The 16,227-nt window shown below is 39.5% G+C and overlaps 1 pseudogene; it reads right to left on the minus strand.

Annotated features, from left to right (window-relative positions):
* The window catches only part of LOC149148727 (transmembrane 9 superfamily member 7 pseudogene), a 57,408-nt pseudogene extending 42,585 nt beyond the window's left edge, over positions 1-14,823 (minus strand).
* Positions 14,824-16,227: the final 1,404 nt, after the last annotated feature.

Here is a 16,227-nt window from a genome sequence, read left to right on the forward strand (position 1 = left end):
TAATTTTCATGCCCAAAATATAGTTTGCAACATCAAGTTCCTTCATGTCGAACTTGGAGGAAAATTTAGTCTTCAAATCCTTGATAATTTCTATGTTATTTCGACTCAACAACATATCATCGACATACAAGACCAGATAAATTACATGGTCACCAATTAATCTAAAATACAAACAATGATCCACTTTGCTTCTACTGAAGCCAAGTCCCCATATAAATGTATCAAATTTCTAATACCACATCCTTGGTGATTGTCTTAACTAAAAAAGAGACTTTTTTAACCGCACAACATCTATTTTTTTCCCTTCACTACAAAGCCTTTAGGTTGCTTCATCTATACCACTTTTGCTAGATCCCCATGAAGAAATGTTGTCTTAACATCCGTATGTTCGACCTCAAAATCAAAAGCAACAACAATAGATAAAAGTAATCTAATAGAAGCTACCTTGGAAATAAGAGAAAAAAATATCACCAAAGTCAATTCTCGACACCTGGGAATAAAATTTTTCTACCAACAGAGTTTTGTATTTCTCCACCTTTCCTTTTGCATTCATCCTCTTCATAAACACCCATTTTCTTCCAATAGTTTTCCTTCTAGCCGACAACTCCACCAGATCCTAAGCCTTATTTTTTTCCAAATATGCCATTTCATCAACCATGGCCTCTTTCCAGAGTTTTCCATCCTCTGAATCTACTTCTTCCCTGAAAGTTTTGGGATCATCATCAATAATAAATAAAGAAAAATTTGAACATAAAGAAGATGGGCTATACCTTTATGACTACCTTCTTTCTTGACCTGATCTTCTCACAACTCAAGTCTGTGGATATTTATCTTCTTATTCTTGTTTTATTATAGAATATGATTCTTCCTCCTTTAGCTTTGACTCCATATTCTCATGCTCCTTTGGTAGGACTTCATGTTTAATAACATATTTCTCCTATTTAAACACCACATCTCAGTTGTACACAACCGTCCTTGTTTTTAGGTTCCAAAGATTATAACCTTTTAAACCATCCTTATACCCAACAAAGATGCAACTTTTAGATTTACTATATAACTTGGTTCTTTTCTCCTTTGGAACATCTACATATGCATCACAACCAAATACCGTTAGAGGGAAGGAGAGGTTTTCTTACTAGTCCACACCTCAAGTGGAGTCTTATCCTCCAACGTTGATGAAGGAGATATGTTGACCACATAACATGCTGTCTCCACCGCCTCTGCCTAGAATTCTTGTACTAACCTACCACTACTGAGCATGTTTCTTTATTTTTCCACCAGTGTCCTATTCATTCTTTTTCTAACTCCATTTTGCTGAGGTAAGTATGGACTAATCTTATTGTTGGCATTTTGGCATAGGTGTGGCGCTACGATCCAGGTGTTGTCCTTGATGGAAACTCTCTTTGATGACAGATCTCAGTCCAGACTACAAGTATGAAGAGAATTTTCATATACGCAGGTTCATTAAGCAAAAGTTGCGTATACACGCAGGTACTCTATAGACTAAGTCACGGATACGCAGGTTCAATATATATAAAGTCGCGTATACAAGCAGATTCATGAACAGAAAAGGGCGTGCATGTCGAGAAGCTTCCCTTTGGTCCGTGGTAGTTAGTCCTCGGTACTTGAGCCTATGTCTTTGGACCAAAGTATCTCGACAGACGTGTTGATCTCTAGTTTTGAAGCTGATGGTATTGGATTTCTATGGTTTGGCCCTTGGTATTGAGCAAGGCCTAAGGCTATATAAGGAGAAGAAGATCATTAGGCAAAGATACGGAAAAGTCTTGAATATCTGAAAAAGAAAGAGATCTCGTATGCAGGTTCTGGGTTGCTTGATCTAAGCTAAGGAGAGATCACATCGGTTGATGGAAGACTAGATCTAAGGACAGATCGGGATCTAATGGTTTGAAATGCTCTATTATTCGTATCTCTAGATCTGCATACTGACGCAATGTTATGTTCTGGATCTAACTAATGTCTGGTACAGCTGCAAGTTGAGAGAATTTATTTTTAGATCTGTACGCAGGTTGTCTTCGTTAAAAGAGCGTGTATACGCGGGTTTCTCTCATTGAAGTAGCGTATATCTTTTCAAGCTTGATTTTTGGGTTTGCAGTTGCGTCTGACTGTTATTGCAGTGTTCTGTAGTCTGCTCTATGTTCTGGTGACTGGGTTTGACAGGGTATCAGTGGTTCAGTGATTCAGAGATTGTTGATGCAAGTATTGGTTGTTTTGTAATCTGCTATGAAAGTTGAATGAATTGTGGTCTTCAGATTGTAATGTTGTGCTTCAGGAATATCCAGTCTGAAAATGTATGAAAAGTGGTACCTGAAGGAAAGAAGATTGTAGGCCTGCACCTACGTACTAGTATCTTAGCTAGTACAAGAGCAAAGGGGGTTGGAGCTCCCTTCCAAGGAAGTTTGGAGAACGAGAGAGGGTTGTAGCCCTCTGCAGGTTGTAGCCTGCGTGCTGGTATAAGGCTGCACCAGTACAAAAGATTGTAAAATGAAGCTCTTATTAAAGAAAGATAGAGACAACTTGCAGCAGGTGGTTTTCACCCACATTGGGTTTCCACCTTATATCATGGTGTTCATGTGTGTGGCTTTTGTGTGATAATCTGTTATACTGCATCTGTTTACTTTTAATATGGTTAATAATGTCCTGATGCATTTACTGAAGATAAACTAACTGAATCATAAGTTTTCTGGTTATACGCTGGTTTCCTTAGACACAGTAGCGTGTACACGCTGGTTCACTTAACTGAAGTCGCGTATATGTTTCAGAGTATTTGAAAAGTTTTATTGATCTGATAATACTGATTCACCCCCCCCTCTCAGTATTATTTCCAACAATTGGTATCAGAGCAGGTCCTTCAGAGAAGCTTGATCACTTGAAGGAAGATCATTCATCATGAGCAACTACGAGAAAGAAGCATCAATTAGGCCACCGGTTTTTGATGGGACAAACTTCAATTATTGGAAGGTAAGAGTTACTGCCTATCTTCAATCTCTTGGTACAGAAGTTTGGGACATCGTAGAGACGGCTACACTATTCCTTCAGCTACTCCTACAGATCGAGCCGAGAAAAAGAAGTATGAAACAAATGCGAAAGCAGTCAGTACTCTATTAGGATGTATATCCCAATCGGAATTCATGAAGGTAATGCACTATAAATCCGCAAAAGAAATATGGGACAAAATTATCACGAGCTATGAAGGAGACGAACAGGTAAAGCGTGCTAAACTTCAAACTCTCAGGATTAAGTATGAGACTCTCAGAATGTATAATGATGAAAGTGTGGCTAACTATTTCCTTAGGGTAGATGAGATTGTTAATTGCATGAAAAATTTGGGTGAAGAAATAAGAGAGGTGATTGTGGTTGAAAAGGTTCTAAGATCATTGTCCCCCAAATTTGAATCTAAAGTGTCTGCAATAGAAGAAAAGGAAAATCTACGAATTCTTACTATGTCTCAGCTTCACGGAATTCTAACTGCTTATGAAATGAGAAAAGGAGGTCCATCAGACAGAAGAGAGGCTGCTTTCAAGGCTTCAGGCAAAGAAGATTATTATGAGACAAGTCACATGCCAGAAGATGAAGAAGAAGAATCAAATTTCGTCAGAAATCTTCAAAGGGGTTCTGGAAGGTTCAGAGGTAAGTTACCTTTTAAATGTTTTGCTTGTGGAAGAGTAGGTCATTATGCTGCCAAATGTCCTCACAAAGATAAGAATGACAAGGGAAAGGAACCTGCTAGATGGAACAAGAAACAGAGTGCAAATAAGAAAAGCTACTACACTCATGAAGATAGTGATGGTCTATCAAACAGTGATGAAGATGAACGAGGTAATGAATATAAGTTGTTAATGGCATTTGAAGATGATGATTATATGGATGCTGTAAATGTGGATGACCTTTATGATGAAATTACTGGACTCAAGAGATGTATAGAAGAAAAGAATATGATTATTGATACTCTACAATTTCAAATTGATGAAAAGGAAAAACATCTTGAAAAATTGGAATGTGAGATTGTTTGTCTTAGAAAGGAGATTGAGAAAACAAAAGCGATTAATCTTAAATTTGTTAAAGGATCTGAAACCTTGGATGAGATTATCAATGTGCAACGATCTCCTCTGATCAAGACAGGTCTTGGATATAATGGAGAAACATCTCAAGCATCTACCTCTAAAAGCTATCTTGATGCAGCAAGGAGAAGCGAGCAAAGGCCAAATAAAAGTCATCAGGTGAATCAGGGACAGTTTACCTCAAATAAAGACCATCAAGAAACTCAGGGACAAACTGCCTTAAGGACAAACAAAAGCCACAATCAGCCTTAGGTAAAATCTTCCCAATTTTCTCCAAGAATGAATGTGAATAGAAGCTACAATCGGTTGGATGATAGATCTGATTATCACAGAAGTTTCTTCAATGGCCAATGCTTTTCTTGCCATAACTTCGGTCACAAAGCAGCTCAATGTGTTGCCTACATGACAATCATGACTAGAGAAGCTCAAAAGCAAGGGAGAATGACTGGAATCATGAAAAGGACTTATAACAACTTTTCAGTTCTTGAAAATGAAGTTGAATGCTCTATTTGTAATAACTTTGGTCATGAAGACTCTGAATGCAGGAGCAGGTTCTGGAAGACAACTCAGAAGGAACAAACCTCAAATGTCAAAACATGGAGAATAAAGGAACCGCAACCAGAAAGATGTGGGATAGCCTTTTATGCAGAAGGTCAAGAAAGTCTATGGTACATTGACAGCGGATGTTCGAAGCATATGACAGGGGACAAAGAAAAACTTGAGTCATATACCGCATTAGAAAAGGGGAAGAAAGTTTCTTTTGGAAACGACATCTCTGCAGCCATAAAAGGAAAAGGTGTTGCTCCATTAAAAGAGAAGGTCAAAGCTGGAAATGTTTTGTATGTTGATGGATTGAAGCATAATCTTCTGAGTGTCAGTCAGATGTGTGATCAAAGAACAGAGGTAATATTTAGATCAAATGGATGTTGTGTTCGTGACCTTGATACAGGTAAAACAGTGATCAAAGGAAGAAGGACTCCAAATAATCTATACATATTTGAAGAAGGACCACAACAATGCTATTTGAGCAAGGATGATGAACACTGGCTATGGCATCTGAGGTTGGGGCATCTAAGCTTTTCACAAATAAGGAAAGCATGCAAATATCAGGCAGTTCGTGGTCTTCCAGATATCAAAATTCTAGACAACACTATATGCAAATCTTGTTAGTTTGGAAAGCAAACCAGAACTAATTTTCCAGAGAAGGAAGGATCAGCTAGCATGCCTCTTGAGTTAGTACATATAGATACATGTGGTCCATTCAGAAAAAGAACACCTCGAGGAGAAGAATACTTGATATTATTCATTGACGATTTCTCCAGGTTTGTCTGGTTAGGGCTTATGAAGCACAAAGATGAAGCATTCGAAAAATTCAAATCCTTCAAAGCTTTGGTTGAAAATGAATCAGGACACAAAATTAAGTGCCTGAGATCTGACAGAGGTGGGGAGTTTACCTCAAACGAATTCTTCGATTTCTGTGAAGAACATGGGATAAGAAGAGAATTCTCTACAGCTAGAACTCCTCAGCAAAATGGGGTTGTGGAAAGAATGAACAGAACAATTCAACAAATGGCTCGTGCTATGCTTGATGAATTAGGTACTGCCACAAATTTCTGGGGTGACGCTGCACATGCTGCGGTTATTATTCTTAACAAAACAAATGTCCGAGTAAACAGCACTCAAACACCTCATGAGCTCTGGAGTGGTGAGACTCCTTCGGTGAAGCATTTCAAAATCTTTGGGAACAAATGTTATATTAAGAATACTGATGAGCAACTTGGAAAACTTGAACCAAGAGCAGATGAAGGCATTCTTCTTGGTTATTCTCCACATAGCAAAGCATACAAGTGCTACAACAAAAGACTTGGCAGAATTGTTGACAGCATTGATGTAGTGGTTGATGAGAAGGGATATATTCCTAGGCAAGTTCATCATGAAGACATTGAAGAAGATGAAGGCTACCCTCAAAGGCAGAATGATGAAGAAGAAGAACCTAAAGAAGAACCTCAAGAAGAAGAAGAGCATCAAGAAGAACCAGAGGTGCAGACAAGAATAGAAGAGAAGACTCCATCCAGATATGTTCAAAAGAATCATCCAGAATCTCAGATTGTGGGGCAGAAAGAAGCAGGAATACAAACAAGAAGAAGAATTGCAGAAGCTTCAAGCTATTTGGCATTACTCTCTTCCACTGAACCACAAAATGTGAAAGAGGCATGCAAAGATGAATGTTGGGTCAAAGCAATGGATGAAGAACTTGAGCAGATCAAAAAGAACAATACTTGGGAATTGGTTCCTAGACCAAAAGATAAAAATGTCATAGGGACTAAATGGGTCTTCAAAAATAAATTGAATGAAAATGGAGAAGTAATTAGAAACAAGGCCAGACTTGTTTGTAAAGGATATGCGTAGCAAGAAGGAATAGATTTTGAAGAGACATTTGCTCCCGTTGCAAGACTTGAGGCCATTCGAATGTTCCTTGCTCTTTCAAGCTTTCAAAACTTCAAGGTTTTTCAAATGGATATGAAATCAGCCTTTCTGAATGGAGACTTATAAGAAGAAGTATATATTGAGCAGCCAGATGGTTTCATTCTTGGGAATGATCCAAACCTTGTATGCAAATTGAAAAAGGCTCTCTATGGTCTCAAACAAGCTCCAAGGGCTTGGTACTATCGGTTGGACAAATATCTTCACCAACAAGGTTTTTCAAAAGGATCAGTAGATAGCAATCTCTATATGAAAGTTGAAAATAACAAATTGCTAATACTTGTTGTGTATGTAGATGATATTATCTTTGGCAGCAATGAAGAGGCTATGAGTCAAAACTTTGCCTCTGTTATGCAGAAAGAATTTGAAATGTCATTACTTGGAGAATTGACATACTTTCTTGGATTGCAAATCCAACAAAATGAAGGAGGTATTTCTTGTCTCAAACCAAGTACCTCAAGCCGATCTTGAAGAAGTATGGCATGGAAGATTCAAAGCCAGTTTGTACCCCCATGGTTACAGGATGCAGCCTCAGTGCAAATGATGAATCAGTAGCAGTTCACCAACCAACTTATAGATCCATGATTGGGAGTTTGCTTTATTTGACAGGTACCCGACCAGATATTATGCATGCAGTAGGAATTGTTGGAAGATTTCAAGCCAACCCAAAGGAAACTCATTTTCAGGCAGTCAAAAGAATCTTCAAGTATCTTCAAGGGACCCAAAACTATGGCTTATGGTATCCTAGAGATACAGATCTCACTCTTCATGCTTACACAGATGCAGATTGGGCCGGAAGTGTGGATGATAGGAAAAGCACAAGTGGTGGTGCTTTCTTCATGGGTTCCAGATTAGTATCTTGGTTCAGCAAGAAACAGAGTTCGATTTCCTTATCTACAACTGAAGCAGAATATGTGGCTGCGGCATCTTGTTGCACACAACTTCTTTGGATGATGCAGACCTTGCAGGATTTTCAAATCATGTGCACTCCACCAGTCTCTATCTTATGTGATAATACAAGTGCAATCAGCATTTCAAAGAATCCAGTCATGCACTCAAAGACCAAGCACATACCAATCAAGTACCATTTTCTTCGAGAACAAGTGCTTGAGCAGAAGGTCAAGCTGGAGTATGTTCCTTCTAAGGAACAAGTTGTTGATATTCTCACAAAACCACTGCCCAGGGAAACTTTTGAATATCTCAGACAAAAGCTAGGAGTAGTTGATGCTTCATCCTGCTGTTGAAGCTTGTCTGTTCTACAGAAAAGTTGGTATACGCAAGTTACGTAAAGAATATCCGTGTATATACGCTGATTTATGCTGGGAAAGTAGCGTGTATGGTGTACGTGTTCTGCCGAAAGCATATCCGCGTGCATACGCCGTTTTATGCAGGAGAAATCGCGTATATGGAGGTCTGAACAACAAGGGCAGACTCCGGTTGGAGAAGGTTTGAGATGGGTATGACAGAATTCTTCAGGCACAGTTTCAGAGGGTGCAGCAGGCATAGGTTCAGGGGGAGCAGCTTAAAGTCTCATAAAGCATTGTTGGCATTTAGATGCTTTTGGTTCTAGTACACAACTGTTGTTGGTTTCAGGAGAAGGAGCTCAGAAGGAAATCTTGGTTGCTGATCTAAAAGATGTATATCAGATGCTGCTTGTGACTTTCATAAGTCTTGGTCTAGATTTGTTGTCTCTATGTCATGTATCTCTTCTGTGATATCTCTTTTATGGTGTCAAGGTCATGTAACGGCCTTTGTTGGTTTCCCCACTATGCCTGGGATGAATGATGTAATATAATTGGTTGGTTCTGATGTATCCCCTCTTAGTTGGGAGTATGGATGTATGCATTGAGTCTTTTGGTGATAGGAAGGTCCCTTATGGTGTATAAGTCTTGGTTCTTTTGAAGATCATCTTTTGCAGATATTGCCTACAGTCAGGGGGAGCATGTTTCAGCACAGCCAAGCAGAAATATCAGCATGTACTCAGGGGGAGCACAGCCCTTTGCCCTTGATGACAAAGGGGGAGAATGATTCTACGGATCTTGGGGTTGCCATCAAGTCCAAAGGGGGAGATTGTTGGCATTTTGGCACAGGTGTGGCGCTACGATCCAGGTGTTGTCCTTGATGGCAACTCTCTTTGATGACAGATCTCAGTCCAGACTACAAGTATGAAGAGAATTTTCATATACGCAGGTTCATTAAGCAAAAGTTGCGTATACACGCAGGTACTCTATAGACTAAGTCGCGGATACGCAGGTTCGATATATATAAAGTCGCGTATACAAGCAGATTCATGAACAGAAAAGGGCGTGCATGTCGAGAAGCTTCCCTTTGGTCCATGGTAGTTAGTCCTCGGTACTTGAGCCTATGTCTTTGGACCAAAGTATCTCGACAGACGTGTTGATCTCTAGTTTTGAAGCTGATGGTATTGGATTTCTATGGTTTGGCCCTTGGTATTGAGCAAGGCCTAAGGCTATATAAGGAGAAGAAGATCATTAGGCAAAGATACAGAAAAGTCTTGAATATCTGAAAAAGAAAGAGATCTCGTATGCAGGTTCTGGGTTGCTTGATCTAAGCTAAGGAGAGATCACATCGGTTGATGGAAGACTAGATCTAAGGACAGATCGGGATCTAATGGTTTGAAATGCTCTATTATTCGTATCTCTAGATCTGCATACTGACGCAATGTTATGTTCTGGATCTAACTAATGTCTGGTACAGCTGCAAGTTGAGAGAATTTATTTTTAGATCTGTACGTAGGTTGTCTTCGTTAAAAGAGCGTGTATACGCGGGTTTCTCTCATTGAAGTAGCGTATATCTTTTGAAGCTTGATTTTTGGGTTTGCACTTGGGTCTGACTATTATTGCAGTGTTCTGTAGTCTTCTCTGTGTTCTGGTGACTGGGTTTGACAGGGTATCAGTGGTTCAGTGATTCAGAGATTGTTGATGCAAGTATTGGTTGTTTTGTAATCTGCTATGAAAGTTGAATGAATTGTGGTCTTCAGATTGTAATGTTGTGCTTCAGGAATATCCAGTCTGAAAATGTATGAAAAGTGGTACCTGAAGGAAAGAAGATTGTAGGCCTGCACCTACGTACTAGTATCTTAGCTAGTACAAGAGCAAAGGGGGTTGGAGCTCCCTTCCAAGGAAGTTTGGAGAACGAGAGAGGGTTGTAGCCCTCTGCAGGTTGTAGCCTGCGTGCTGGTATAAGGCTGCACCGGTACAAAAGATTGTAAACTGAAGCTCTTATTAAAGAAAGATAGAGACAACTTGCAGCAGGTGGTTTTCACCCACATTCGGTTTCCACCTTATATCATGGTGTTCATGTGTGTGGCTTTTGTGTGATAATCTGTTATACTGCATCTGTTTACTTTTAATATGGTTAATAATGTCCTGATGCATTTACTGAAGATAAACTAACTGAATCATAAGTTTTTTGGTTATATGCTGGTTTCCTTAGACACAGTAGCGTGTACACGCTGGTTCACTTAACTGAAGTTGCGTATATGTTTCAGAGTATTTGAAAAGTTTTATTGATCTGATAATACTGATTCACCCCCCCCCCCTCTCAGTATTATTTCCAACACTTATGTCATCTTATACCACACTTCTTATATAAATCTTCAAATTCCTTATTGTAGAATTGTCCACCATTATTTGTCCTCAACACCTTTATCTTCTTCTCTATCTGGTTTTCCACTAGAGCCTTAAATTCTTTAAACATGTAAATACTTTATATTTCTTCTTGAGGAAATATGTCCATGTATTCCTTGAGAAGTCATATATAAAAGATACATTGTACATGGACTTACCTAGTGATGGAACTGACACAGGTCCAAACATATCACTGTGCACATGCTATAATATCCCTTTCATGCTTTTAGCACTAGAGGGGAAACTCAGTTGATTCTGCTTCCCATATACACAATGTTCACATAAGTTGAATGTAGAGACAAATTAGATATACCTTCTACATACGATTACCATGAAGTATTTAAAGACCCTTATCTCCAATATGTCCAAGCCTTTAAAGCCATAACATGGTATTTTCTCCAGAGACCACTATATTTCTTGCTCCATTTTCAGGAACCACGGAACTGTTGCACCCATCAATAACAGTAGTACACAGAAGCTTGAACAAAGTTCCAATCCAAACTCCCCGCATCTATACAAGTGCTACCCGGACCATCTTGCAGGTATATTTCTCGAACACTATATTTACACTTGCATAATCAATATTGATTATAGAAATCAAATTTCTGGCCAGTGTAGGAATATGCAGAACACCAAAAGTGTCTAATCCTTCCACCTTGCAACTTCATCTTGACTTCTCCACATGCGATGATTCTAGCCTTCTTGTCATCCCTTAAGAATACATCACCACCATCGTATTTCTCATAATCACAGAACACCTCCTTATGGGGAGTGAAGTGAAAGGATGCACCTGAGTCAATCAATCGTGCCTCATGATCTACATGTGTACTTGAAGAAGAAGCCAAGTACACATCCCCACCTTCATCTGAGGTGATTTTCACCTATGTAGAAGGAGAATCCTCATATCCCTTTCCTTTCTCAGGATATTTAGATCTATAGTCCATTTATAGTGCCCTTCATTTCCACATTTCCGACATACCTTTACAGGTTTTCCTGGAGATTTATATCTCCCTCTAGATTTAGATCTCCCACTCAGGGAATTATTTTTATTTCTATTTTGGGACCTTCCTTTTATAGACAAGGCATCTCATTTCTGGCTCTCCATATTTTCTATCTCATCTCCTCCGACAGCAATGATAAGACTATTTCATAAAACTTCAAGGTAGATGTATAGCTACCTATTACAACAACCAAGCTATACCACAAATCTGGTAGATAACATAACAAACTAATGCACTTATCTTCATCTGAAATGTAAATAGGTAACAATTGGCTTACTACAGTATTAAAGGAATTCAGATGCTTTGTGACCCATATTTAAATAGGAATGTAATAAATAATAGATATAATCATAATACAAAGATGCAACATAAATAATACTTCATTCCATTAATGTAAAAGACTGAAATATGGTTACAAATAGAAATGGAAATAAACTAGCTTGGGTGATGGTAGCTTATCTCTAAGGAGAGATGTGGCAGGTACATGCCTCCAAATTGTGTTACAATGAGGCTAGAGGAACTTTTTATTATTGAACAATAAGAGAAACCCCTAAACAACCAAAACCCTAACCTGAGGAGATGTAACACAAAGAGTTTATGGGCCTCGTTGGGGTTAGTTAGATAGCCAACTTCTCGGGGTCGTTACTTCATCATATTATCTCCATTTGACGTGCAAGATACCCTATTTGAAAGATATCTCTGAGGACTATGACGGAAAATATGATTTTATGAAAATATTGCTGGCAATATATTTCCAAAAAAATGATATTTAGGGCCTAAAAATGGCTCCAGAAGTTTAGGACCCGAAAAACTGCTAAAAATATTAAAATGTGCTACAATTAAGGAAACTGAAAAACTGAGAGAGACAGTTGTGCAGGTCCAAGTGGGATAGGTGGGTGGCCACCAACATCCACCTAGATCATTCTTTCACTAAATCTCCATCCTTCATCATTAGGTTATACCGCTTTTTCTGCGGGATCAATTTGTTCACCAAAGACTTAGATTTGTACAAAGTACCTAAATTGACCCACAAATCCTTCATTGTAGCTTCCCCTAATACATTCAACAATACTGAATTTGATATACACAATCATATCATGCTCTTTGCTTTCTGATCCAACTTTGTCCAATGTTTAGCTGACATTATTGTTGGTTTAGTACCCATATCTACCACAAACCACTTATATTTATCCACCAGTAGATCATCCTTCTTGAGTTTCCACAACTCAAATCTATTACCATTAAATTTATCGATATCTATATTTCTACTCCTCGGTATCTTCTTTCACTGCAAGAATCCATCTCGAAGATCTCCCATAGAATAAGGTCTACCACTAACCCAAGAAAAACCCCTAAGTGGAAACGGCGTCCCTTGAAGCAAAAACAACTCTCATAGTAGATGTAGGTTTTAACCCCGTACAAAATTTACCTACATGCAAATTCTAAAAACAAAAGATAAACAATGGTGAGAACATAAAACATAAAATAGATATACATAGATATTTTCCCCTAGATCCCAAAACCGGGACTACTAGATTGATTTTTCATTATTTTCATTTCAATGTTATAATACATATATATACATGTTGAAGCATTCATAAACCCCATCCATTAGCCCTATATTAGAACATAATCATAGTTCCCTCGACCCGATCTACAAAATACAATGGGTAGAAAACCATCATGCCCAAACCCATGTGCAAAACCCATGCACAAAACCATAGGTAGGTCCCCCCACCTAATATAGGGTCCAAAATAGATTTCTTGGGCCACTGCCTTGGACCCCATACAAGGGAGCTACCACCCCTCTGAATCCCCCGACCAAGGGGGCTACGCCCGACATAATGAACATGGGGTGTAACACGACCGCCCTGCCTCACCCCCTAGCGTGTGCAACTAGTCGTGGAAAGAATAAAACACACACCCAACAGAGCCCTACACCACATCACTATGCCAAGTCACTTCCTCGTCCAATCACTTCTTGCAATGTGGCACCACCTTGGTGACATGTGGTAGGGTCCACCATGTTAGCCTCCTATACTAATAGGGTTTCATTTTTCATGATTGACAGTGGAAGTGCCAAAAATGTTCATCTTTGGTGACACAAAGGTTCTATTTTTGTGAAGGAGACAGAGAGTTAAAAAATGAAAAGAGGGTATGCCTTAAAAGAATAATCAAAAGGCAAGAAAAATGAATTGGTCAGAAAAAATAAAGTGAAATGAACGCCAAAGAAAGACCAGGAGAGTGGCCAACCAAAATGCCACTGCTATCTTGATAAATGGCCCAACAGTGCAAGCTGGGCCATGTTATGTTTTAAATTGCCTGTTTTAGACTAGAGAAAGAGAAATCTATCCAAACAGTTTAAGCTTGGCAGATTGGTAGTTAGGTAGAGAACAAAGGCGCCCAACTCCTTAATCTAGGCCCTTGGATGTGATAAGGGTAGTTTAGATAGAAAATTATTGGAAAAGAAAAGGAAAGATCAATTGAGGGTTTGCAAGTCTAAGTGCACCTTCCCTGAAGTAACAAAAAATGCTAGGAACTACGATGGGTAGGTAGTCAGGGGTTGCCGAAGCCTGATTTCTTTCATGAGTGAGCTTGACAAAGAAATTTGATATCAGCAAGAACAAAACTGTTACTCAGCATTTTGATAACAAAAGATGGAAGCATGTCTAACTTCCCCTCTTTCCCAGGAAATCTTTTTCTAACATCCCTCTAATAAACCTTGGAAATCACTCAACAAGTCCTAGCATCACTTTACCTTCTATGAAATACTAAGCCAAGGTGTTAGTTTCTACCACACAAGAAAAGCCAAATTTTCTGTGAAAAAATCATTGATTACTCTCATCTGCTCCTAATCTAAGTTTACTCCTCAAAAGACTTAGCTCCCTGTTCCCTTTTCACATCTCCAATTCATATTAACTTCTAAACTTACTATTTAACTCCCTAAGTGTTCCCCTCGCACTACTATTTTCATATTTTATATAAGAACCCAAAAATATGTACATACCCCCCTTCGGGCATTATAGGCATATCTTTCAAAGTTCGGGAAGCATGAGGAAATCTTAGGCTTTCATGTGTATTTCTCCAGGCTTTGACTGGGAATTAAATTAACACCTGGTTAATTTAGTAACCCTAACCCGCTATACCCCCCTTAATGATAAAATCCCTCGTTTCTTTATCACTGGTGTAAGTTTTCCAAAAGACCCACATTTTCCATTTAACCAAAGTTTGTTTCTGCACGCGATATTAACAGAATTAATTTTTTTATAGTCGGGTCCCGCCGCTATCGCGCTGGCGGCTCGTCCTTCCGTCTGCCATCGAATCTGGGCCCTTCCATCTGACGGTCATTAGGCATTTCGGACCCCCTCTTTCATCCACTCGTTAGCTCCCGAAATCTGTCAGAGGGTGACGTAGGGCCAGGGACGCGTGCCCATATATTACCGGATCGGTTGGCCTCTGACCATTACCGGGCCCGTACCAAAAGCGGTCTGATAATACCGCTTACCACCATCGACTTCCCGCCCTTACGTCATCGCCTACGTCATCAGACACGCCAACTACCATATCACCGTTATCCGACATGGCCGCTGCGTCATCCCTCCACGTCATCCCAGTCATACATCGCCACATCATCCCTATCGTACCCAGGCCCAACCAGTGACGTCATGCTGATGTCATTTGTAAAAAAGGCACCAAATCCTATTTTTCACATATTTTCACGCAAAATTGTGATTTTTTCACATTTCTATTGGACGAAGTGCTGTGCTTCCCTGCATGCTGTTTTACGACGTTTCTCCGCCAACTCCAAAATTCAATTCTTGAGCTACCGCCGCTGCAAATTCACCAATTCTCGACACCCTCAGCCTCACCATCACCAGGTATTTACCATTTTCTCTGCATAACCTGGTCTTCCTAGTTTTCTGCAATAAAAAAAAAAGTCTGAACATCTGGTCTAATTACTTGCATACCAAGCCCATGTAATTTCCAAATCAACCCGAAGTTCATCCGAAGAGGGTCCCTGGTCTGAATTTACTCAATTCCCACAGCTCCCTGTGCATTTGCAACTTAAAACCACTGGCAGACAAAGTCCACTGAAAAGGCAGCGCTTACCCCCAGCATTGGTTACTTTCACCCTCTCGACAAGCTGTTGTTCTCTGTTAGCCCAATTCACCTCCTTTTTCACCTCTGCAAGTCATCCCATCAACAATAATCTATTGTTCCCTGCCAGTTTTGCTAAACTGAAAGCATAAATTCAACTTCAAGTGAGAAATAAGCAATGGAGACCCCTGTGGCATTGAATATTACTCCTCTGAATGCCCCAAAGAGGAACCTGGAATGGTTGGCCCTTGCTGACCGGGATTATCAAATCAAAGAAATAGTCGAGATAAGTACCAAATATCACATACAAACTGTTTGTGAGCTGAAAAAGAAATACATGAGTGGTGCTGATGACATAGGTATCTGGGAGTCTAACTTGCCCATTTATTACCTCCCCCAAGTCAATGTGTTCCCAGACCTCATCCATCAGTGTTGTGAACACTATGAACCCTCTCAAAGAGCAGTTTTGGGTTCATTTGGGACCATTTTATTTCACATCACTCCTCAGTCCATAAATCAGATGCTAAAATTCAAGCCAACCAAACCTCTGGTGCCCCTTTCTATGAATTTTCTCCTTAAAAAAGTTTCCAAACTGCCCAGCTCAGAGGTCACAAAGATTGGCCAGTTGTTCATGAAGCCATAATATCAGCCCCGGAAACCTCCTCCTTATCTACATGTCTGGTTCAATGAAACAGGGAGACTGCTGGTGGATATGATATCCTGCATTATAGGATTTAATACCAGTGAGTTTGTGGATGAAACAACCTTGGTAATGTTATCTATGTTCACTCTAGGGCAGCCCCCTGCTGCCCAGTATGATTATGCCACATTTATTACTGACAAAATTCATGAGCAATTCATGAATTTGGAGAGGGAAAGGGTATTCAAGTACACCTCCTATATATATCATTTGAT

Source organism: Pinus tabuliformis, chromosome 9 (genome assembly GCF_031772625.1).
Source record: "Pinus tabuliformis cultivar Carrire ecotype Pingquan chromosome 9, CPIR1, whole genome shotgun sequence".
NCBI classification, from domain to species: Eukaryota; Viridiplantae; Streptophyta; class Pinopsida; order Pinales; family Pinaceae; genus Pinus; species Pinus tabuliformis.